We start from the raw sequence: 26,106 nt of genomic DNA, 5'->3' as shown, positions 1-26,106 counted from the left end.
TTCGTTTCATGTGGACTTTCTACGCGAAATTCAATCTTCAAAGGAAGAAAATTTATTGATGATTTAAGTTATCTCAATATTCAATCAAAATTATACTAAATTAAATAGAAAGTTTGGATTTGAATATTTTTCCAAGGGAAAACAAAATGCATTTTTTTTTTAAGTACGCATTGATTTTTTACGTATTGAAATGGCGATATTTTCCTAAGTGTACCATGGAAATAATTAGCGTCATATCAGTTTTACAGTCCTTAAAATGAGGTATCTCTAAATTCCTTAGGAAATAGACGAAAGATTATATTATGTTTTATACTTTTCAAAGAAAAATTATCTGAAAATTGAAATAAACAATGTACGTTCAGAAATTCGAACATCTTAAAAATTATCCGATAAATGCATTTAGCTATTTGGAATAAGTAAATAAAACTAGGATTGCCTTAAACTAGGCTTGAAGGTGATTCCAATAGTATTAGCCTTGTCAACAGCATTTTATAATTGATTTAGACCTTTCAATAGAAACCTTGCAATAGTCGGTCCCTTTCGTCGATTAGGGATTTCACATCTAAAGGAAAAAGAATAATATTTCCTTTTTAGTAATACAGTCGCCAAATCTTGAGTTGGTTGAGAATAGTAGAAAGACTTTGTATAGTCTGCCATTTTCAATTTATCTAGTTTTTCAACCCTATCAACGAACGAATACACATTCAATCTAAAATGAACAAGAACGACATTTCTTGGTATTTCGTGCAATTAGAATTTAATCCAAAGCTCAAAGTAGTTTTATACTCAGAAATTGCGTGACTCTATAAAGTAATATAAATGAAAGTATAAAGTAATCAAACTGAATATATTTTATATCTGAAATGACAGTATAAAGTAATCAAAATGAATATATTTTATATCTGAAATGACAGTATAAAGTAATCAAAATGAATATATTTTATATCTGATTCACAAGTTCATATTCATATCGCTATTTGAAAATAAAGGAATATAATTTTGAATTGGAATTTTTGTACGAATATATATTAGTAAATAAATTTTATTGGGTTGTTTTTGAATTCGCAAAAGATAATGGCCTATTCTACAACAATTTATATCAGTGTGCATCATGGAAAATTAATTCCATGATGACAGCAATACTGTTGCCATTCTACTGAGAAACTTTTTTTTGTCATATGTCATTCACATAACCAGCCTGGATAAACACGTATATATAGATGCGTATAATAATTGTAATAAAAAGATAGCCAGGTTATTTTGAAACCACTTATTATGTGAAACAATGGCTAAATAATACTGGAAAAATATAAGAGAGTAAATATTTTATAGACCATTGCATTCTGCAATTTAGTTAAAAATTATATTGAGACAACAAATATTTTTTCGATATTTTTTTTTTTTTTTTTTGCAAATAATAGTCAACTTAGTGCAAATATTTGTGTCTAACAAATCTAACTGCAGCAAGCAGAGTAAGAAATATTTAAATATTTAATGCTGATACAGAAAGGGCGAACTGTTCTGATACTAAAGAATGTCTGCCTACCACGTTTCACTGCAAAAATTATTTTTTCATTCTTTTCAGTCATTTAGATTCTGATAATATGGCAAATATATTGATTTAATTTTTCAGATACTACATTTTTGTAATTTCTTCTTCTAATAACCCTATATTTAACCAGAATTGTATTTGAAATTTTTTGTGAAACTATTAAGCACTTAAATAATAAACTATCAATATTTTGCCAAATGAACACTAATTCCTCTTAAAATAACTTTTTATATATAGATATATATGCAAAGAAAATAATTAGTATATGCATTAAAACAATAATAAATGCACGAGTTGCTAATATTTTTATCATTTTCAGTTGCAAGATTATAAAAAAACATACATACTTAAATATTTGTATCTTTTTAATTTAAATTAATAATAATTCAACCAAAATAAGTTTGATTTATGAAAATTCTGTTTAGATCAAAGACAAGACCATTTATAGATTTTTTTCTTGTTTTCATTGATATTTTTAATGTCATCAAAGAATATTTTTAAAAATCAAGAGCATACGTGCCATTAGCTTGGGGAAAAAGTTAAAGAAATTGGCGATAAAAGAGAAGATAAAATAGAAAATAATGAAAAATAAAGACGCTAAAAATAACATTATCACAAGACAAAAAGAAAAAAATATTAAATATTTAACTAAAAATAAGGCAAAATATGCTACTTCTAATTTACTATCTATTAACTAAAAACAAAAGAATTACTTACGAGGAATTTATTGTACTTCCCAAATATATTTTTGAAAACAACCAGCTTTATAGAAAACCATCGCCATTCGTAATCCAAAAAAAAGTATTTTTTTAATTATGTTTACAATTCATTACACTTAAGAGAAATATATTTGTAAAAAGCCATTTTCAACAAGTGCATAATTTAAGAATAATTAGAAATTTCGTCCCGAAAAGGGCCTTTTCTACTAGCAAACCTAAGAAGAATTTTCGCAGACGTAAAATACGCCAAAGAGTTATAAAAAGGAGAGAAGTTAAAATAACCTCTGGCGACACTTTTTAACTAATTATTTTGAGAAAATGAATAATAAAAAACCATATTTTTATCGCCTTTGAAGAAATAAAGAAGATCACAAAAGACTAATTTTGCCCTGAAGACATATTTTCATACAAGGTTGGCATGTTTATTATGGCAAATAATGTCAGGGAAAAGAAATAGGGAATTCTTTTTGAAAACAGGGAATTTATAAAAGTAGAAAAGGAATTCACTCACAAACATGAATACAGCCGGCAGCTTTAAAATACTTTAAATTGAACATTTCTTTTCGGCGGAGATTTGCTTTGCTTGTAATGATGGCTTATTTTAATTATTAAATGAATAGTATTAAAAAAGAATTTTTCACGAAAAACACACAAAAAAATAATGAATAAATTACCGCGGTTTTATTGTTCTTAGGTTCCATTTTAATTGAAAATGTTGACTTTGTAGGGAGGGAAGAAAATTTTGTCTTTTCCCCTAAATCTTTTCTCTCTCTCTCTCTGCTTCTTGCAAATGAAATTCGCTTTTAGAAGCGACAGAAATAGGAATGTTTACGAGTTGTCATTTCCATTTTTTTTATTCATTCTTCCTTTATTTTCCTGTCGAGAAAGGGAAAAATGTAAAATGAGAAAGAGGAAAAATAATTAACTTTTCCAATTTATTCCCCATATGCGTGTTTTCGAATTCTTCATTTTATTTTATTACAAAGTAATCGCATTCGTTTTAATTAAATGCAATTTCGTGATGAGCTTTGCAATACTGTAAACAAGTTTTAAATTAAGCAATTATCATTCTTTGTTATTATTTCAAATAATAATAATAAAAAATGATGCAATGAGAGGCAATCACGCTAACCAAAAAAATACCATTTTGAACTCTCTTACTGCTATTAAAAGTTGCATTTTTTAAGTGTAATTTTGTAATGTTAAGAGATAGCTAAATCAGAAAATTCATGTTAATACCGGGCACAAAACTACATATTATGCGATTCAAATGCGATAAAATTGTTTAAAAAATAAATCACAAAAATTTTAAATGTCGATGAAAAAATATATTTAAAATGTTTAATTTAAAAATATGCAACCACTGGGTAGTACAATGATAATGAAAATATATTTTTTTTTTAACCGAGTTGGATGAACTAATTAATATATTTGCTTATTTAAGTAAATGTTAAATAATCAGAACACCATTTTTGATGTAGTAAGTTTGAAATTGTAAAGTTAGCTAAGTGAAATGAAACAAATTTTTTGAGAAGATCATTTAAATCGAGAATATTTGATCAAGTGTTGATCAAAAAATTGCTACGAATAATTGGAAAAACGAATGAAAGCAAATTAAGGTTAAAATATTTTTGATAAATAACATGAAAAGCTATTTAGATAAGAAAAATAAGTCTGTTTTTCAAACGATGTTTTTTTGTATCTTATTTATTTTGTTTTGAACTATTTGAAATTTAATACGATAATCGTTCGCGTATTTTAAAGCAATTGCATACTTTTTTAAGTGTTACAAGCATTCAAATAACTAAGCTGTTTTAGTTTTTTTTATCTGTTAAAAAATTGATACAAATGAATAATACTTGTTCCACAGAATTGTCTTTAAATGAGGTAACAGAAAAATGCGCAGATCTTTTTGAATTGTATTTTTAGGAGCTACTGATCGAAAAAATAATACATATCATATTTTAAAATTGTTTTAATTAGATACCTTGGAAAATAAAATCGGATTTCAAAACATATGTGTACAAAATTTGATAACTCTTGCTCAATAATTTATTTTAAATGAGACAAACCTTAGCATTATTTTTATAAAATCGTGTTGGAAAAAATCACATTCCTTAAGGATAAATGAAGTATTTTGTAAAATGTTTCTTACTTAGTTCAAAAAGATGCAGAAAGATAAAGAAAATTATCCTTATATTTGGCGCACGAATCGCATTATAGAAATACAAAGGAAATGATTTAAATTTTTGTACATTATTTTAATTAGTTTTAAATGGATGTTATTTACTGATTTTTCTTTTATTATAACTTTGCATATTTGTGTTTGATCAATTTAACTAATTTTAATCAGGAAGATTTTAGTGTTTCTTGTGTTTTAATTTTGCTTAAATGATATATCAGCTGAGTACTAACAATAAGGAATGATCCACAATTAACTATCCTAGGCTGATTTCTTACGGACTTGTTGGATGATACTTCGTTATCAATTAGTATCCAAAGTTGAATTTTCAATTTTTCTACCGCGTGGAGAAATTGTAAATTCTACTTGGATATTATGTAGAAAGAGTTGTGCTGGAGAAAAATAAATTCCGAGAAATATGGGTGAACAGAAAAATTAGTAAAAAATTATTCATATAGTAATAAATAAAGGCTAAATGTTTGTAATAATAATCTTTCAGATATTTATTTGTATATCAATTATGAATAGTTAGAAGCAAGATTATTGACTGTATGGTTGAAAGCAAGGGTGGATCCTAGCACAGAACACCTCTTGGAGTCTTTTTGAATTCTCGCCAAACGAGTGCAGATAACGTCACCAATGTGGCAACCTAGATGGATAATTTTATTTATTTTTATTTTATTTTATTTTTTATTATATTTATTTCATCTTATTTATTTATTTTATTTTTAATTTTATTATTATTTATTTATTTTATTTTTAATTTTATTATTATTTATTTATTTTATTTTTAATTTTATTATTATTTATTTATTTTTATTTCTGGCCTTCAAGTATCGTTTTTTAATTGAAAAATAATAAGAAGAACACAAATTCAATTAGTAGTCAACTTGTCGAGATTTCAAATAAGTCGCCAAGAGGTGGGACCATCTAGCAAAAATAGATTTAATTTTATATTATCAAAATAATTACATTTCTGTTATAAAGGATACATTCTTTTTCTTTCTCAATGTAGCTTAAACTTTTTTTTTTTTTTTTTTTTGCACTTACAGTGCGTTTAATACGTTGGTGTCACACCTCACTTATAATTTACGCCAATTTAATTAGCAAATATTCACTAACTAAAAATTAGATGACTCCTCCTGTCTTATAGTTAAAAGAATGCTGGGAATTACATAGATGATTTGAATCAAAAGCTTGAGGTAGGTCACTAGGTTGAAAAATTTTTTAGTTAATATTCTTCTTATTTGAAATATTTCTTTATAAAATCTTTCGAATGTATGTTTTTCTAAATCTATTCATTTGTGAAGTTACATTTCATTCTATATTTGCATTTACATCTGTTTTAATGCTAATTACATCTTTAAATGCTATTTTCTCAAATTCAAATATTTGATAGAATTTTTTTACGAAAACCCTCATAAATTAAAATAAAATGCATATTTTTTTGTTCAAATTTGCCATGATAATTTCTCAATATGTTCTGCAGTTCCTGAACTAGAAAATAAGTAGTCTATTCATTTAAAAGTATTTTATAGTTGTTTCGGTATTTCACAATGTGAAAAACACTGAAATTTTTGTGTTATTTACCAATATATAAAGCATAAATACACTTCATTTTTTAAAAAGAATTAGATAATATATTTCTTAAGCTATCTGCAAAAGTTTAAGCAAATGATTTAATAATCCTTTAAGTTAAAAGTGTTTTGCTTTATGCCTCATTTTGGACAAAAAAAAAAAGGTTCTTTTTTCCCCAATAAAAAAAATCCTATATATATATATATATTATAATAAAATAAAATAAATAGTTCTTGGTTCAAATATTTAGAAGAATAGATGGACCCAATTATAAACATATATTATTATAAAGTTACATAATTATATTAAATTAAAATATTAAAAAAATTATAAAGTTAAAAATTAAGAAACAGGGGAAAAGACGAAAGTTTTCAATCGAGTATACTCACAAATGAAATTATTGCAAACTCATTCCATACCTCTTAGGAATGTTACTTTAAAAAAAATGCCACCAAAGCAGGGGTGACAAAACTTACTAGCGCCAACAATGATTATAACAACAGCTGGACGAAATCTCCTGACCCTAAGGGGTGTGACACAAAAGGGAAGGGATATTACGAGGCAATTAGGGTTCAGCTGGAAAGTTCAAGTGGGGGAACGAAATTCAAACTTGTTGCTGGTGCAGCAGTTGTACCGAGTCGTAAGGAAAGGTAAAAAAAAAAAAAAAATGGTACAACAGTTGTACAGCTACGTAAGCTAGAGGTTAACTGGTATAATTTGGTTTTAGATGTTTTTCCAATCTTTTGTATGTAATTATGCAGAAATATAACTGGAATTTTTTTTTTTTTTTTTTTCGAAAAATACATCCCGAACATAGTGACATACCTCAAACCATGGCAGCGAACGTACTAAAATGCAATTGTCAAAATTTAAACAAAGACTATAGAAGATATTAGAAGGCTGCAATTTTCACACGTCTAAATTCGTTCGTTTGTTCAGTTTGTTTTTATTCATGTTTTTTTTTTCGTTTCTTTCACGTTATTTCTTATTAAATATTGTTTATTCATTTATAAGAAAACTGTTTATGTCAGTTAAAATGATACTAAGAGCCTGTTTACGGGTAGAAGCGTGCTGTATGATAAATATAATAAATCATGAAATGTGAGAAATGTAATATATACCGAAACTGACGAGATTCCATATGACAAAACAAGAGTAATGGAATGAAAATCTTAAAATTTTTAGTTTCCCAGTAGCATTTTGTACCTTATAAATCAACTTTACGTCCGTCTCTGTCATTTAGATCAGAAGGGGAAAAAAACTCACATTTTTTTTCTCAACTCGTTATATTTCCATCACGGACGTCGATGGCAATCGTGAAAATGGCTTTTATTTTTGAGAAATGGAAAAAAATAATCCTGTCATGAAAAAAATGGTCTTGTCTAACGGAATAATCCATCATTCCGAAAGACCTAACAAAGAGTTTAATATATTTCTCATTTCTTTTATTTTCGAACAGCATGTCATGAAAGCGTTGATAGATTTTCCAGATCAATCATTTCTGAAATGCCCCTGCTAGTCCGATCATTCTGCGCCATTTAAGAAAATTGATTAAAAGGGATCTCGTGTTGACCTCCAGGCCTGATACGATGTCAGCAGATTTAAAATAATACCTGAATTTCAAATGTGTATGACGAAGTTCTACTAATATACTACGATTCTATTCAGCATTCACATCAATCAGGGGTAAGACTGAATGGTTAATGATTTTTAATTTACAATAAATTGTTATTTTGATTACTTACATGATTATTTAAAACAGTATCATCACTTGAAACTAATAATAATATCTTTGTAAACATGGATAGAAAGAAAAGACTCTAAACATAATACAAGCAAAAACTTTACATTTGGTTTTCACATGTAATAACTGTTCAATATGACTGCATTTGCTCACATGATCAACATCTGTTCATCATTTATATAATCGACTATCATGTGAAACATTGCTTTACGAACTTTCCGTTTGCTAACTATTGAATACAATGGAAACATTAAGGCAAAATCTAAGGCACATACGAATAAATTTAGAAGCCGCGGTGTCCTGGTGTTAAAGTTTCGTCTTCGGGTCCAAGGTTAAAAGTTTGAAAACCATTTACATCGAAGAACTATTGTGTAAGCAGGTCTGGTACACGTTAAATCAGTCAGACACTCCTGCTGATGTGGTGTGAAAATTTGGAAAGGGGAACCAGCTCAGTTGTCTTCCTCGTGATCTGACCATGATTCAAAACTACAAGGTCCGTCACAAAATAATCCTAGTGTTGTTTTAAAACGGTAAAGTAATATAACAATAAAGCAATGAATTTAGATTGAAAAAGGTAATTTCAAAAAATTCACATAACCGCATTAAAAGCATAATAAAGGAAGGGAGCTTATTTTTTTCTTTTTTGTAAATCGTGGGTCTGCTCTTGCTTATACGTGCAATACCTATGGAGTGCATATAACACGTAAAAAATTGTGTTGCGAATATTTAGTACATTATCTTTTGCACACAAAACAAGCATTAAGACAAAATCTACGGTACATTCCCATGAATTCGAATCTCCAAAAGTAATTTCAAACATTTGCCTAACCACATTAAGAACATAATAAAGGAAAGGGCTTTAAATTTTATTCGTAAATGCAGACTCTTGCTTATACATACAATATCTGTGGAGTACATACACAGTTCACTATCATGTGAAACATTGCTTTACGAATCTTCAGTTCATTATTTGTTGCACACAACACAGGCATTAAGACAAAATCTACTGGACATCCCAAAAAGTAATTTCAAACATTAACATAACTGTATTAAAAGCATAATAAAGGAAGAGGCTTTAAATTTTATTCTCATATGCAGGAACTGCTCTTGCTAATACTTATACATCCAATATATATGGAGTACATATACAGTTTGCTACCATAAGAACTATTGTTCTACGAATCGTTATCCATTGCAAAGTTCCATGTCAGAAGATTTATATAGATACATTCAGAACATGCATGCGGCTATCTAAAGCGCAGCAATGACAGCGAAATTTTTTCACAGGGTTCGATGTGAAATGAATTACTGTGCTTTTATCCCGAGACTACCACGGGCCGCGGTGGCCTGGTGGTAAGGTCTCGACTCGGAGCCGGAGGGTTTCAGGTTCGAGACCCTATTCCACCGAAGAACCGTCGTGTAAGGGGGTCCGTTGCACGTTATATCCATCATGACCAAACGTCCTCCCGCTGGTGTGGTGTGGTGTGGAGGTTGGGGTGCCAGCTCAGGTGTCGTCCTCGTCATCTGACCGCGGTTCAAAATTACGAGTTCCGTCCCAAAATAGCCCTTGTGTTGCTTCAAACGGGACGTTAATATAACTAAACTGAACTAACCCGAGACTACCACTTTTCGATGATTCTGCTTCGCTAAGGAGTCGTAACCTCGCAAGAAGTACGAAATTATTTCTGGAAATCTTCGTCATTCTCTGATCTTTATTTCCGACCCATTAGATACTTTTTCATTGTGTTTTTCCCACCGATATTGGAATATTGTATCGTATTGTTTTTGACCATATTATTTTACTTTAACTCAAGGTTAGGTATTAATTGCTTATTTCGCTTATTCAAACGGAAAAAAAACTTTCAGGAATGGCACGAAGAATATTTAACGTTATCAATCTCAAAATGTTATGAAAAGATTTCATAAAAAAAATATGAAGAGTGTTTTAACATAAAAATATTATTTTACTACAAAAGTGAATGAGCAAATTATACGTTAATATAAATGAATAAATCATCAGGTGAATAATTGTGTATCAAATTACTCTTCCGAATATAAAGGGTTTTTCTTGGAATCTAATGCGATTAGAATCCAATCAAAGATGAATAAATTTAAAAATAATAGTAATAATAAAACTCCATTTATTAAGATATCCAATTAATTTATCTGAAACAATTACACTTCCTTATTCTTATGGAATCTTTTTTCCACGAGCATATAATTCCTAAAATGCAGCATCAGCAATCTTCTACCATCCACACACAATTCGTTCATGCTACTGATTAAGACTTGGAAACAAGTTTCCGAAACACTGGAAACCAAACCCAACCATCTGATGAAAACAAGAACACCGTTCCTTCGTTAGGGTGTCCCAAAACGGAGAGCACAGGTACACTTAGTCTTCCCTTATTTGAGAAAAGAGTGTATTCCTTTTACCTCTTGGGAAAACAAGAAACAGCCCCCTCCCATCTCTTTATATACACTCATCTATTTATATAGATATCTAACCTAGATATATTATATCTGTTATTGATTGAAGAAGATAGCGGTGCTGGATGCAAGCCAGAACTGTAATGGACACAGTTTGTACGTTTCCACCAGTAGCAGCAGCAGGAAGTTTTCCTGGTGAATTTAGCCCGTATGTATTTTTGCTTCATAAGGCGGTCGGATTGTAACGAAGTCTCATTAGAGGATTTGTTATATTTTATCGGATTTATTTCCTCCGGGGATGGTTGGAGCCGTTCAATGGGGGAAATGTCACATTTGCAAAGGAGGTGGTCGATAACAAAAGGATCCTTCTGGGGATTTAGGGTGGGAGAGGGAGGAGGCCTTGTTTACTGCTGATCTAAGCGGCGGGTTAGATGTATCTTTATTTCCGGAAGAATTGAATTACGGAGTTTCGGGTTATGTGTGCTCGGGAGGTTTTGAGGAAGAATATTCGTTCCGATAAAGACTGATCTCTCGCGATGTGGATTCGGATTTTAGTAAATAGGATCGAGTCGTGGAGGGGGGGGGGTGACAATGAACAACGGAATTTGTCCCTCTAGGGGTAATGATGTTATGTGGGTAAAGCGTATTAGATTCATTATAAGTGGCATGCTTTAATGAGCTGGTTAACTGTTGCTGTCTTGATTGCATTGAGAAATGCACATCCCGAACTAGCAACTTAGGTAATGAATAAAATTTTTCCTGCCATTGTGCAATTCGAAAGAAGTTTTTATGCAGTATCAGCTAATATATATTTTTTTGTTATAAATACCGGGGGTGTTGAGTCCTCTACAGCCAAATAGGCATAATCACCATTTCTCACTTAGCCGCCTTTGTGTATTTTTATGGAAGGGAGATGCCAATAATCGTTCATTTGTTTGTTCTATAAGATATTTATATTGTGACGTATTGATCTAGACTGATCAAATAACGAAGCAGAATTTCCAGACAATTCTTTATTTTACAGCCTTATATATACAAAAGAACAACTTGTTCTAATCTTGGTTAAATAAATAGTTATTTACACCTGTAGAAAGAAACACAACAGTCGAAGTCGAAGGTTTTCTTGAAACTCAGTTCTTCATCAATACGGAGAAACAGCACCACAGGGAACTCAGAAGTTTTTAGTCAACAGGACCACTCCAGGGGTAGTTCTCCAGACTCCGAACTCATGGGCTTAGCCCAATAGTCAATCTGCAAATCGTTTCTTCTCTTCTCCTAAAAAAAATCTCCGCACTTTATTTCGGCGACAATCTCCGCCTCTTAATTTGCACCAATCTGGGTTCAGCAATATGCTCTCTCAGTGGCACCAGTAGGCCGTGGGAAGGTCCTTTTAGTGATGCACCATTCATAACTGGCTATTCTGGAACACGGAGTTATCATAGTCCTTTCACAATGAGAAACATTTAGCATCCCGATGTTTGGACACCTCTTTCTCTTTGAAGGTACTCTCAATATCTCTTGGACGAGGAATTCCCACATGTGGTCTTTCACTGTAGTCGCTAATGAACAGATGCGAGACCACCCAGGTGAAAACATCTACCATCTGGCTATCTCAAGGAGTTTAGTAAGTAACAGCGACGACACAGCTGGTTGTAAATGTCTTATCAGTACTAGGAAAAGGGGAATGTTACAATATCTCTTGACAGTGCCTAGTTCCAAAATTGAGAGTTTCAGTTTGATAGTCGATTTTATTTAATAAATTATAATTCGGTTATGTTTACAAATATTTACAAAGCATTTTATATTTTTATCATAATTTTATTGATAAATTATTTCGTAAGAATCGTTTATCATTGAGCAAGTTTTTCAAAGTCCATATTCTCTACTGTCCGTAATTGCAATGCTCTTTTACTTAAGAAGACTCTGGGTTTCTTCTGAGACATGTCCAACAGTTGAAAATCATTTAGTGGTTGCGTGACATTCAGACACGTATACCACATAAAAAAATTTAAAAAAAAAGAGTCAGTTTAAGTCATATTTGATGTCGAAATGGTAATGTAGGTGCATATACATTTAGATGATCTAAAAAAATCATATCAGAGTATCCAAAAAATTTCTTGCACAGATCATTGCCACTTTATCTCTTGATTTGGTAATTAAGATATTCCTTTATTAACTTACATTTACAGGAATAAACAAGTTTCATAATTAATTTTTGAATTCAAAAAGTTATGCTTTCAATGAAATTTACCTGGTTTTAATGGTACATTTTAAACCGAATATAGACAAATTACGCTGGATACAGGCAGGGATAAGCACAATAATTAAGGTTAATAATAATATTTACTTTCTATGCATATGAAAATACACGTTATGGATAATAGAAATTACAGTTTAGCTTGTCTTCATACACTATTTATAAACATTAATTTAATTATTGTTTACTAGCATTATGTTAAACATGGACTTTGAAAACATAATAGAAATAGCTAAGAGGCCGGTTGCAGAATATTGTTTCCTTGCATTGCCTTTCTAAAATTTTAAACTGCAGAAGACGCTGCATCGATCCTCTGAGACAATCAAACACAGTAATGTAATTGCAGCTATTGCCAATTCCCTCCTGGCTCTAGCGAGTGGATTTTTAGACTAAATGTGAATTGAATTGTTGCATTGGTGCAAAATATACTAGTTTTTCTCCTTTCTCGAAAATACTTCATTTTTAAAACATCATAAATACAACAGAAGGGGAAATTACATTTATTATTTGGAAAATGAATCATCCAGATTTGAAAATAAGGATTTAAATTTATAAATATATATAAGTTCAGAATTCAGAATAGAACATAAGGTATTTAATTTTAGATTTCGTATATAAATGAAAATACATGAAAGAAATTTCACATTCAATACGAAAGATTATTGAATACATCAATCATCCAGACAGGATGATAGCATGAAGTTGAAACGATGTAACAAAAACTCTAGACAGTCATTAAATAATCACTCAACTTAATTAATTAGATTTTGATTTTGTTATACTTTATATAATTTAATGAAAGATATGTTTCCTTTGTATATATATTTTTTTTCAAAAAATCAAGGAAAAAAATATTTTTTTAGTTTCCTATCTCTTTTTGTATTCCAATCTGTATCAACTGTATGGATTCGCAGACAGGACAGGATGATAGCATGAAGTTGAAACGACGTAACAAAAACTCTAGTCAGTCATTAAATAATCACTCAACTTAATTAATTAGATTTTGATTTTGTTATACTTTATATAATTTAATGAAAGATATGTTTCCTTTGTATATATATTTTTTTTCAAAAAATCAAGGAAAAAAATATTTTTTTAGTTTCCTATCTCATTTTGTATTCCAATCTGTATCAACTGTATGGATTCGCAGATGTTTCAAAATAAGTGAAGAAGAATTATTAAATTAAGAAAGAATTATTAATTAAAGAATTACTAAGTTAAGAAGAATTATAAAGTGAAGAAGAATTATTAATAAGGAAGAAAATTTTGGAATTTTTAAAATAATACTTTGATTTACTTTTTAAAAAAATTGAAACAAAATCATTGAGACAATGACGTTTTGGGATTTTAAAACTATATTTAATATTAACTTCAATCAACGGATATTGGTAAACCGGTTTATAAAAGAATATTTTCACATTAGTTTCTTAATTAATAATAACTAACGCATACTAAATAACGCTTAAAAATTGATATAAAATAATAAATTCTTCATTTATCGACCTATAAATATAAACCGATTTCTGAAAATCGATGATAAGATATGAATCATTTGTCTATCATCTCAACTGCATCAACTGTATGGATCATCCGTTGTTTCAAAATAACTGAATTATATCAACGTAAGCATTTCAAAATTGGGAATATTTTAAAATTTTAAAAGTAATATTTTGATTCGCCTTTAAAAAAATTATAACAAAACCATTAAAACACTGAAATTTTTGAAATTTTAAAAATACAGCTAATGTTGTTTGCAATCAAGAGATCTCCGTAAACTGATGTGTAAAAAAATATTCTTACACTAGCTTCTTAACTAATACTAAATACCGCATGCTAAATAAGAGCTAAAAATCGATATAAAATAAATAATTCGTCATTTATCGACCTATAAATTTAAGCCGATTTGTGAAAATCGATTGAGATAATTGTCATTTGTTTACCAGTTGACATTTTTATACAAACTAAAATTATATATCCACAAAACATAATTTATTATATCGTCTATTTAATTAAAATTTACTATCCATATTGCTTAGGCTATAATTTTGTATAAGATAATCGTCTTTTGTCTATCAGTTGACATTTTTATATAAAATAAAATTGCACACCCGCAAAACCCAGTTTATCATGTGTATTTAATTAAAATTTTATACCCACTTTGCTTTGGCTATAATTTTGTATAAGATAGTCGTCCTGTGTCGACCAGTTGACATTTTTACACAAAATAAAATTACATACCCACAAAACACAATTTATCATGCTTTCTATTAAATAAAAATTTACTACCCACATTTCTTTTTCTATAATTTTGTATAAGGTAATCATCATTTCTCTACCAGTTGGCATTTTTACACAAAATAAAATTATGTATCCACAAGACACAGTTTATCATGTAGTCTATAGTTAAAATTTTATACCCACAGTACTTTTGCTATAATTGTGTATAAGGTAATCATCATTTATCTACCAGTTGACATTTCTACACAAAATATAATTAAATACTCACAAAACACAGTTTATCATGTAGTCTATAGTTAAAATTTTATACCCACAGTACTTTTGCTATAATTGTGTATAAGGTAATCATCATTTATCTACCAGTTGACATTTCTACACAAAATATAATTAAATACTCACAAAACACAGTTTATCATGTAGTCTATAGTTAAAATTTTATACCCACAGTACTTTTGCTATAATTGTGTATAAGGTAATCATCATTTATCTACCAGTTGACATTTCTACACAAAATATAATTAAATACTCACAAAACACAGTTTATCATGTAGTCTATAGTTAAAATTTTATACCCACAGTACTTTTGCTATAATTGTGTATAAGGTAATCATCATTTATCTACCAGTTGACATTTCTACACAAAATATAATTAAATACTCACAAAACACAGTTTATCATGTAGTCTATAGTTAAAATTTTATACCCACAGTACTTTTGCAATAATTGTGTATAAGGTAATCATCATTTATCTACCAGTTGACATTTCTGCACAAAATATAATTAAATACTCACAAAACATAGTTTATCATATCGTCTATAGTTAAAATTTTATACCCACATTACCATCATAGTTTTGTATAAGATAGTTGCCATTTGTCTACCAGTTGACATTTCTACACAAGATAAAATTATATACCCAGAAAACACATTTATGATGCCATCTATTTAATTAAAATGTTCTCTCCACACTGCTTTTGCTTACCCCGAAGAAAATATTTCTTAATACAAGCAAACAGAATACAAATCTTATCGTATATTATCATTTACCACCAAAACATTATTGTCAGAAAGAGTTTGTGATTCACACAAATAAAACACGTCCGGCAAAATAAACATTTTAACTTCGCTCTTGGGACAAACGTGGAATGGCATAGGCAGTATGGACGGACATCGAACTCCAATGCAGGATACTAACAATACACCCCTAGGACTCATAAAAGGTCAAGCGGCGTTTACTCGTGCACGGTCACGTGAGACAACAAACTGGAAGTCGAAGTTTCGCGGACAATCTACATGGACATCCGAGTGTTTGGGCGGAAATAATGCCTTCCCTGGAAAGGAAATTGCCCCACAATTCAATTCAAAGCACGCGGCGACTCGTTTGCTCAAAACCAGCGCCCTGTTGTGAACCGGCTGCTGAGTTATTAGAGACAGTGTTTGCTCTCTCCACTCTCAATGGTGGATAGGAGTTTTCGTCATATCCGCTGGGTCTCGGATGTCTATTGTCTTGCAAATATTTTCGCCTTTGTTTTAAGTTGTCCGTTCCTTCCTGAGGGCAAACGGTTTCAAGTCTGAACGTGAATCTGTTGAATGGAGTAGGTCATAAGCAACAAGACTGCATAAAAAAATATACATGGATTTGATATAATTATATATTTTATCAAATCTAATGTCAATGAGAATATTGAATAATATAATTATTGAATTGATATAAATCTAAAATCAATGAAAATATTTCAAAGTTTTAATCAATTGACAGAAAGGAATTTTGTCCCAGTGTCTTGAAAATCATTAATTTTTTCGTCTGATTGTATAATTAAGAAAAAGCGAACGTAGCCATATTTGATAAATTGCCATGAGTAATCATAACAAAGTTTCGGGCAATAAAATAAGGAAAGTGCTATTATTTATTCATTGCTTATTCATTATTTATTTATTTGAAGTAAGCCCAATATAGAGATTGACTCCATTTACAGAGTGCATGTATCAAAAACACGCATGGAACACAAGCAAAAATCAAATTAAAACATTCAAACCAATAGAAAAAAAGGAACTCCAAGAAATACAGAATTACAAAATTCTATACCATATATAATTTTTTTTAAAAATGTATGACACGGCTATCAAAAGTCGAAACGTATTTAACCCTAGCTATTTTGACACAACTAGCAAAGGTCAAAAAGTAAAAAGCACACAAGCACAATCTCGACATAGAAGTATAAGTACACATAAAGTTTACAATAGGTTTAATTAAAAATAATATTTACCCAAGCATTAAAAATAATAAAGTTAATAAAAAGGAAATAAGATCAAATCGATAGAAGTTGCGAACAAGTCGCTTATAAGCGTTTGAAGTCATGTGATCATGTCAAGTTCCTTAGAAATCATGTTAAAAGTCTTATAAAATTTATACAAAATGAGCATTTATATGTAGTTAAATTTGGAATAAACATTTGTGAAAGTACTTTCAAGACCTTTCCTTAAAAATAAAGATATTTTCTTTAAAGATCTTAAAAGCACAGCGATGTTTATAGAACTTTGAATAACAGTGCAATCGATCGAAACTTGGATAACTTTATAAAAGAAAAGAGGACAAGAAATATCTCCTCTACAAACCAAACTAGCCAAATTAAACATGTTACGTAGACAAGAAGCAGATATATCTTGAGAGTAAAGTGCATTTTTCTGCTAAAATATTTTTCCATATAATCCATTGTTGTTCTAAACATATAATTAATTTAAATTTTTACAATGCATCATTGAAGACATATATTCGCATGGGCAAATCGCTGCATTTAATTTTAAATTCAATCAATGAACACATGACTTGATGCTGATTATTTAGTCAACAGATTTATTTTAAGTATTATATTGAGATAGAATTTGAAGTTATTTAAATATCGTTATACCTGTCTTGTTTATTGTAAATATGAACCTTCCTAATGAAGTAGAGGTACAAAATTATGGTACCATTAGAAATTTAAGTGTTTGGCTGATACAAATCTCATGTCTCATGCGATGCTGAAATTTTATTTTCTAATGTAACTGTCCTGATGTAAATTATTCAGATAGCTAAGAGAAAATATACTTTTAATTTTCAAATGTGGAAGAAAATCGCGCTACTAAATATTTGACACAGTTTTTAATTTATTTTTACTCAAAATTTTATAAAAAGATGCTTTTAAAATATATTATCAGAACTAAGGAAAAACATTGTACAATTTTTATTATTATATTTTCAGGCTTAATAGCATAAAACTTACTTGACTTATAATTTATAAAATCTGTAAATATTTTTTTTAAATTCACTTTTTTATGTACATTTTTGCTCTTCGTAATAATTTGTGCCATATTTCAAAACTTTATCAAATGATTTGTCCTGTACAGTGCCAATTAACATATACTCACACACATATTTGCCTTCCTAATATTAGAGGTTTGCTTAATTTAGCATTTTAATTTAACTTAATTATGTCTTAATTTTTATCACTTCAGTTAGAAATATTTCATTTAAAGCAAAAATATTGTAACAAGCTGCTCGATTTATCAAAATGATATGCTAGTCATGACTCTTAAGATTTCCAAGAGTGAGGCAGTAGAGAATATATTATTTATCTCAAAGAAAATGACCATGCAAAAATGGAAAAAAGTAGAGGAATGGAATTTGATATATAATCAGTAAACAAAAGATGCCGATCTGTGTTAAATGCCGGATGAAATCTGACAATGGAGTTCTGATAGCCTGATGCTTGCGCAAAAATTGGCGAGATAAATCATAAGTGGGAAAAGCCATGTAGATGAAATTTGGCATATAATTTTGGTTCCAAAATTGTTATTTTATATGAACTTGTGAAGCGAATTCATTTTATATTTGATAATATATCGGTTCTTGAACATGTAAAAACGATATAAAACTAAATAAATGAAATTGGGAATGTTGTTTTAACATAAACATTATATATAATATAATATAAACATTTTAGAATCAATGAATCAAAGCTGAGTGAATAACTTAGATATGATTCTCTTCGTTATATACTGATGTTTCTCTAAAACATTCCGTGTTATGGTAGTATTCCAGAAATGCAAATTCACAAATTAAATTATTTTATCCCATTGCTTATTTTTTAATAGTATTGTTTTAATATAAAAACAATAGTAGTTACTATACATTTGAAAGTCGGTAGATTTCAGATATACTTTCATAGTAAACCATGTGGAACAATATTGTACATTATTATATATAATATTATTCAATATTCAACAGTATTACGCAATGTGAATATTCTTTAATATCCCAAAATATTATATATACATATATATATAATGATATTATAATTATCTTTTTAATTTAATTAATTTCCAAGATTTTGTCTTAATTTAGCACATAGTAACTTCATTCTAAAAATATTATCTTATTTCGTGATCCAATTCCACTTTCGGTTTAATTAATTCCTCTGTAAAAAATTATGCGCCATCAGTACTGCGTCTCAAATTAAAGTGATATTTTAGATGCCCTTGAAAAAGTGTCAAAGGTCAAGACGTGTATTGAATTGGCTCGTAGCCGAAAATCCTATGTTATATAAGACTAGTGATCATTTGTTTCGTAACTTTTTTTGCTCCTTCTTACTTCTGCTTTTGTGGCGCCAGCATCTTCTTGTGAATTATCATGTTTGTCTCCCAGGAGAGAAGAGAAAGAATAAAGCTAAATTAAAAATACAACGTCTCGTCTATGTCTTCAAACCTGCACGCTGGTTCGAAAAAATATGCTACACACACACACACACACACACACACACACACACACACACACACACACACACACACACACACACACACACACACACACACACACACACACACACACACACACACACACACACACACACACACACACACACACACACACACACACACACACACACACACACACACACACACACACACACACACATATATATATAATATTATTGAAGGAAAAGTAAATAAATAGGACAATAACAAAAATCGTAATCCGTTTTGGATTTTTGACGTTAAAAGTGTATTTTCAGAAGTGGATTTTTATAAAATGCTTATTATTTAGTCGTGGATTTTAAACTGCGGTTTTTAAAAAATTTCGACAGGTATGTGTAGCAAATAACAAAGGATTTCGAAATCTAATAACAAATACCGTAGTACGTGACCTCTAAATTTTCTTCAGAAATCTTAACTAATTATGAATATAATTATATAAGAATGTTTTCTATGAGCTAAATATAAACATATTTAGTTTATAGAAAACTAAGTTAATTCAAATGAGTAAAATAATTACTAATCTAACTGAAATTAATATTCAAATCTTACTTTATAATACTTTCTCGAATATATTAGTAAAATATTTTGTAATACTCTGTTGAAAAATACAAATGTCAGTGCGCCGACCAAGAGTCACAGATGAGAAATTTCTTGTTTCATCAATCATGCAATAAAAATAGTCAAAAGCTCAAGATTCCTATCCAGACAGTTCCGTTTAAGCTCTATTATTCAAGAATACTACTTTTCGACCCATAACTCTTCTGTAGTTGAGTTATTGTCTGCAAATGCAAAACACATCATGACGAATGTTGTGCGTCATCTGTATTTCGGAAACGACGATTTTTCTGGGTGGAGGTCGTAATTTTCAAGGTTTTCAGCAGTCATTAACTTTGAAAGATTTATGAAAGTTCTTGGAGCGCTTGCAAAATTATAAGCAGATGAAAAGTTTTCCTACTGGTAAACAGCTATGCATAGAGTGAAGGCTTTCTGACTGCATTGCCTCTGTTATGAAATAATAATAATAATAATAAATAAAGTTTAAAAGTGTATTTACTTTTCGAGAGTATATATATATGCACCGGGTGATTATAAAAAACACTATCTCAATATATATGAGATCCTAACTATCGTATCATTCACAAGAACGGAATAAAATTTTAGTTCGAGACATTTTGAGGTGGTTACTCAAGAATCAACTTAAGCATTTTCTCAACAACTTACGATTGCAGTGACAAAGTTGCAAAATTTTCTAATGCCAACAACAACGTTTTTTCATTGCAATGTTTTCTCCATAGTAAGAACTAATAAATACTTTTGGTAGGTACTGTAAAGCAAAAATCACCAAAGCTAGACAGACTAAAAAGAAAAGAGAAAAGAAACAATAACTGCAAAGAAGAAACGAAAATTAAAACATTATATTGTCTTTCGAAGACTTTCTGCTTGACCTGCTTCAACCAATATAACACTTCACGTGTAGAAAATAATGCCTATAATCAAAGTACCATGTGATAGGCATACCATGCCGGAAAGAATCTGTTGAACTTCACATCTGTGATAGGCACACCACAGTTGTTTTCTCTTTTCTTCTTAGTCGGTTTAGCCCTGGTGATTTTCATGCCACAGGTACCATTCCAGCGCTATTTATTATTTTTTGCTATGAAAAATACATTCCGTTAAAAAGAAAAAATGATGGTGCCATTTAAAAATTTTGAAATTTTTCGTTGCAATCGTAATTGCTAGAGTTTAGCTGCTTCTTTTTATATATTTCTTAAGCGCATGCCTCAAAATACTTGAACCAAAATTTTATTCCATTCCTATAAACGGTATGATAGTTATTGTCTCATATATATATTAGTATTAATGCGTCTCCATGGTTGAAGAACATCTGTTTCAAAATTGGGAGATCATTAATCCACCCCAAATCCAACCAAAAGTCTGTTAGTAGTGTTTATGAAAATATCGTAAATGAATGAATTTTCTGACAGATGACCGAATTTCCCAAATCTCATGCAGCTTCAATACTAGACGTCAATTTTTTTTAAAAATCCTTCCTTATTATCAATGAGTCTTTATTTATTGATCGATTAGTATTTTCAGTAGTTAATTATAAATTTGAAAAAAAAAATGATAATAAAATACTGTTTACAAATGGCCATTCAATCGAGAATTTTTACTTGAAAAACTACGATATCTCCAATTAATCATTATGAATTTCTTTATACGAGACACGTATCTCTCAATTACTGTTTCCAAATTAATGAAAGTCTCATATCTTATCAATGAGAAAATGTAATATTTGTTTTATTGTTAAACAATGAAATAATATCATAATTTTTGTCATAAATATCCTACTGTGAATCTCTCAACAGTTTCTTAAATGTCTGATCAATGGGACATTTTAAATCAGAGATTTGACTTCAACTTATGATAATCAAGGTTATAATTATCAATGTAATCGGAAATGACAAACAAAATTTCAATAAATAAATAAAACAAATCAAATGGAGTTTCGATATTTTCAAACCCAATAAACTGGCAAACTTTATCATGAAAACACTCAAAATATCAACAATTTAATCATTCCATTACCAGAGAAGGAAATGTCGAAATGTTCTATCAAAACTGTCAATTTTGACTAAATAATTGATAATAAATATTTCACTTTTAATTCATTTAGAAAATAAATTATTCATGCTGATCACTTGTATGACTATCTTTTTTTACTTTTTTCATTAAATACTAATTATTATAGATCATGGTGAGCTACAAAAGAACAGGAATGTGAAATGTTGTCTTTAGAGTAAAGATATTAAAACATAATACTTTGAGACATTGAAATATTTGTGACAAAACATCTAAAAAATATCGAAATAAGGGTACTCTTTAATATCAATTTGTACTAACTTATGAGTAATGAAGAGAAATCACTTGTGTACATAAAAATAATAGAAAAGTTAGATCAAATATTTGTGATATGCACAGTTTTAAATATTTTTTTATTTCTCCCTGTTAGTAAATTTCCTCATGAAATATGTTCGATTTCAGACTTAAAAAAACATTAGAGAGGCATATCATTTCGTAAAGTGTAAGTAGCACCAGATTAGAAGATATCGCTTTTTCGAACATTTAGCAATGAATTTAATTTTTAAAAATAAATTAATTGAAGTTATTAATATCTTATTTGCACAATATATTACTCAGACGGAAAAAAATATAAAGACCCTTCTTCTTTAGAAAAAAGCGGATTTTGATTACTCCATAAAAATATATTGCTACTAGGGATTGCAATACCGGACCAAAATTTCAATACCGGTATTCGGTATTTTTTAGATCTTAATACCGGGATACCGGTTTTAATACCGGTATTAGAAATTTTTAAAAAAGAAAGAAAACACAGGTGTTTCTTTGTTTTATTTGCCTGTTTTATTAAAGAATGTAAATATCACAAAAAATAATTTGTAACTTATAAATTATAACATTATATAAAGAATCACAAAAAAAAAAACATCTTATTTATTTAAATCACAAAAAAAGTGTAAATATCACTATTCAGTCTGTGGTATTATTACAAATTTTTGAAATGTGATCTTAAAAAATATAATGCATCAATTGTACTGTCATTAAGCCTGAAAAGTAATTTTGTGTAAAAATTACCAGCTGCCGAAAACGCTCTTTCGGCATCTACGCTAGTTGGTGGTACTGTTAGCAATGCGTGATATACTTTTTCCAAATCTTTACTTCTAAATCCCTCATCTTCAAATAAATCAATTCCTCGTTGGATGGATTTGGATATAGGTGATATCTGTATTGTATTTTGGTTTGTTAAATTTTTTTTAATTTTATTTATCGCTAATTCTAATTTTTGTTCAAGAGACAATTGCTTTTCACTATCGACATTAGTGTCATCATAATCTTCGATAACTGTACCGAATTCTTCTGAATGTGGATAGGTTTGTGGGTAAAAAATTTTAAGAAAATGTACTATAAACTTGATCAGATTTGAATTGGTTAGTCTCTTTTATTCTTTTTCATTTTCATTTTTAAAATCATTATAATTATGTAAATACCATAAAACATTTTCTATTTCGGTATGCCTTTCTTCTGCGTGATTTTTTAATGTAATATATAATTCTTCAGATAGTGATGTGTGCTGTTCTTTTAGTGACTGCAACATGAAATTTATTGTTGCATTCGCTGTTAATAAATAAGAATCTCTCCGACATAATGCCTCAACACTCAGTTTTATTGGAAGTAGAGCTGATATAGTTCTGTATATTAAGTCGAATTCACTATGTGAAAAATTAATTTACAGCTTTAAGTCGATTATTGCTTTTTGCATTGGATTTCTCAGTTTCAAAAAACGTTCAAAAAAAATTAGGAGTAAACTGTTCCAACGTGTTTTATAATAAAATATTAACATATATTCTGTTTTATTTTCAGTTAGTATATATTTTAGTAATATATCATTTTTTATAGGGAAACGTTTAAATATCTTAATAATTTTTCGAACTTTATAAATTATAGGAAGCAATTCTTGATGGGTAAATATTTCATCCTCATTAGCTATATCTTCTTCAAGAATTACATTGTCATTATCTGCATTGTCAATATCATTCTCACGCTTACTCTCTTCAAAGTTGGAATCCGAAGTTTCTATATCCACAGTATTTGGATTCTTCTGTTCTATATATATTTTTTTTTTGGTATAATACATCTATTACTCCTAATTAAATTCCATGAAGTGCAATTGCTGATTTGCACCAATCAACTTTCGAACTTTTTTCATAACTGTTGTTCCATCAGTCGTTATGGATATAATATCTTCTTTCGGGGATAATCCATGTTTCGCTAATTTTGATTTAAGCACTTAATTAAGCCATTAATTAGCTAATTAATTTCGCCCGTTAGGGAGACATAAAAAAAACGTATACTATTTTGCTATGTTCGCTATCCCTGAACATATAGTGGAGACAATTTTAAAAAATTTTACTAAATACCGAAAAACCGGTATTTAAACTTGTGAATACCGGTATTACGAAATTGTACAAATGGCTCAAAATACCGGTATTCGGTATCCCGGTATACCGGTATTGCAATCCCTAATTGCTACTCTAACTTCCATTAATTTCTAATGTAAATGTCACGGGCCTTACATTACCCATGAATAGTGAAAAATCAGGGAGAATTAACAGCGTTCAACATTAACGAGAACATCTCATTAACGTTACAACACATTTCTTACAATAACATAAATATTACTTGATATAATAATTGAAAAAATAATACAGTAATATATAACATAATAATTTGCTAATTAAAAGGTTATAAGTTTTAAAAACTTTAAAAATGAGGTTTTGAAGTTTGATTAAAGTTTATGCATAGCAAAAATAAAAATAACAATAATATTTTTTTTAGATTTTCTTACATTTCTAAATTTCTTTTTAAAAAATTATTGCCAAAAAAAACCCATTTTAGCAACTATATCATTTTGGAAGAATCAATTTTTAATTTTTGTGCAAAAGATAAAATAAATGGTGCAAAGGAATATGCGTATTTAAAAATAAAAATCGATTCTCAAGGCATCTTGATCTCCTCCAAACATTAAATATATTGTTTCCAAGAAAAATAACAAAAATCAATACTAAACAAAAATAAAACCACTGTAAATACGAAGAACGATATCTAAACCCCCCCCCCCCAAAAAAAAAAAACTGAAAAGCATCATTCTCATCTTTTTCATCGTATTTACTCCAATTTTTCACAGTCCGTAAGGCGGCTGATTCATTGAAAGCAAAACCAGCCCAAATGGATTATACTTAGCAAGAAGAGATCCCCCACAGTTGGAAAAAGGGGGAGTGCGAACTCTCACAAAAGGGATGGCGAACTCCATTAAGGGATCCGAGTGCCTAATAGAAGAGCAGTCTTTTCCACATTTGAACAAAAGTATTTTCTGACACATCTATTCGTCACTTCGTCGCACCTTTTCTCCAAGATAGCTGCAGCTGAATTAAATCATCGGGCGAGAAATTCGGGAAGAGGGAAGCTTTCTTGCCAAAATTAGAACGCCGGAATCAACATTATCAGCATACTGTGAAAGCCATTAAGCGGGAACTTACAGATGCAGCTGCATGTGCATCAAGTTGCAACTTGCAAAATCTGGCTTTCTAAGATCTTATGGTAGACTACTCATCATATAAAGGTTAGAGGAAAGGTACGCATTTGCCTTTAATTTAGTTTTATTAATATAGTGTTTGGAAGCAACGTAAGGGTTATTTTGGGATAGAGTTTACAGTTTTAGTCAGACTTCGGTTTCTGATAACGTTATGTTCATGGATGGAAGCTGGTATATAAGAATTTGGTTGAGAGAGTAGATATTAATAATGAATTTAAGTTATACAAAAGAAGTTATTTTGAAGAAACGTGAAAAATTATAATTTTGAATAGTCCACAAAGGAAATAATTTTGCTATTTTTTTTATTATTATTCATATTTTCCACCTTTGGCGACTAGCTGATTCGTCAGGATTAATGATCGCTAAATTTCTCTTTTAAATACTTTATGGAACTTGATCGTAAGAGCATATTCAACAAAATGTTTTTATGCTTAAAATTT

The sequence above is a fragment of the Argiope bruennichi genome, chromosome 3 (genome assembly GCF_947563725.1).
Source record: "Argiope bruennichi chromosome 3, qqArgBrue1.1, whole genome shotgun sequence".
Lineage (NCBI taxonomy): Eukaryota > Metazoa > Arthropoda > Arachnida > Araneae > Araneidae > Argiope > Argiope bruennichi.
Note: the sequence above shows the minus strand (reverse complement) of the source record.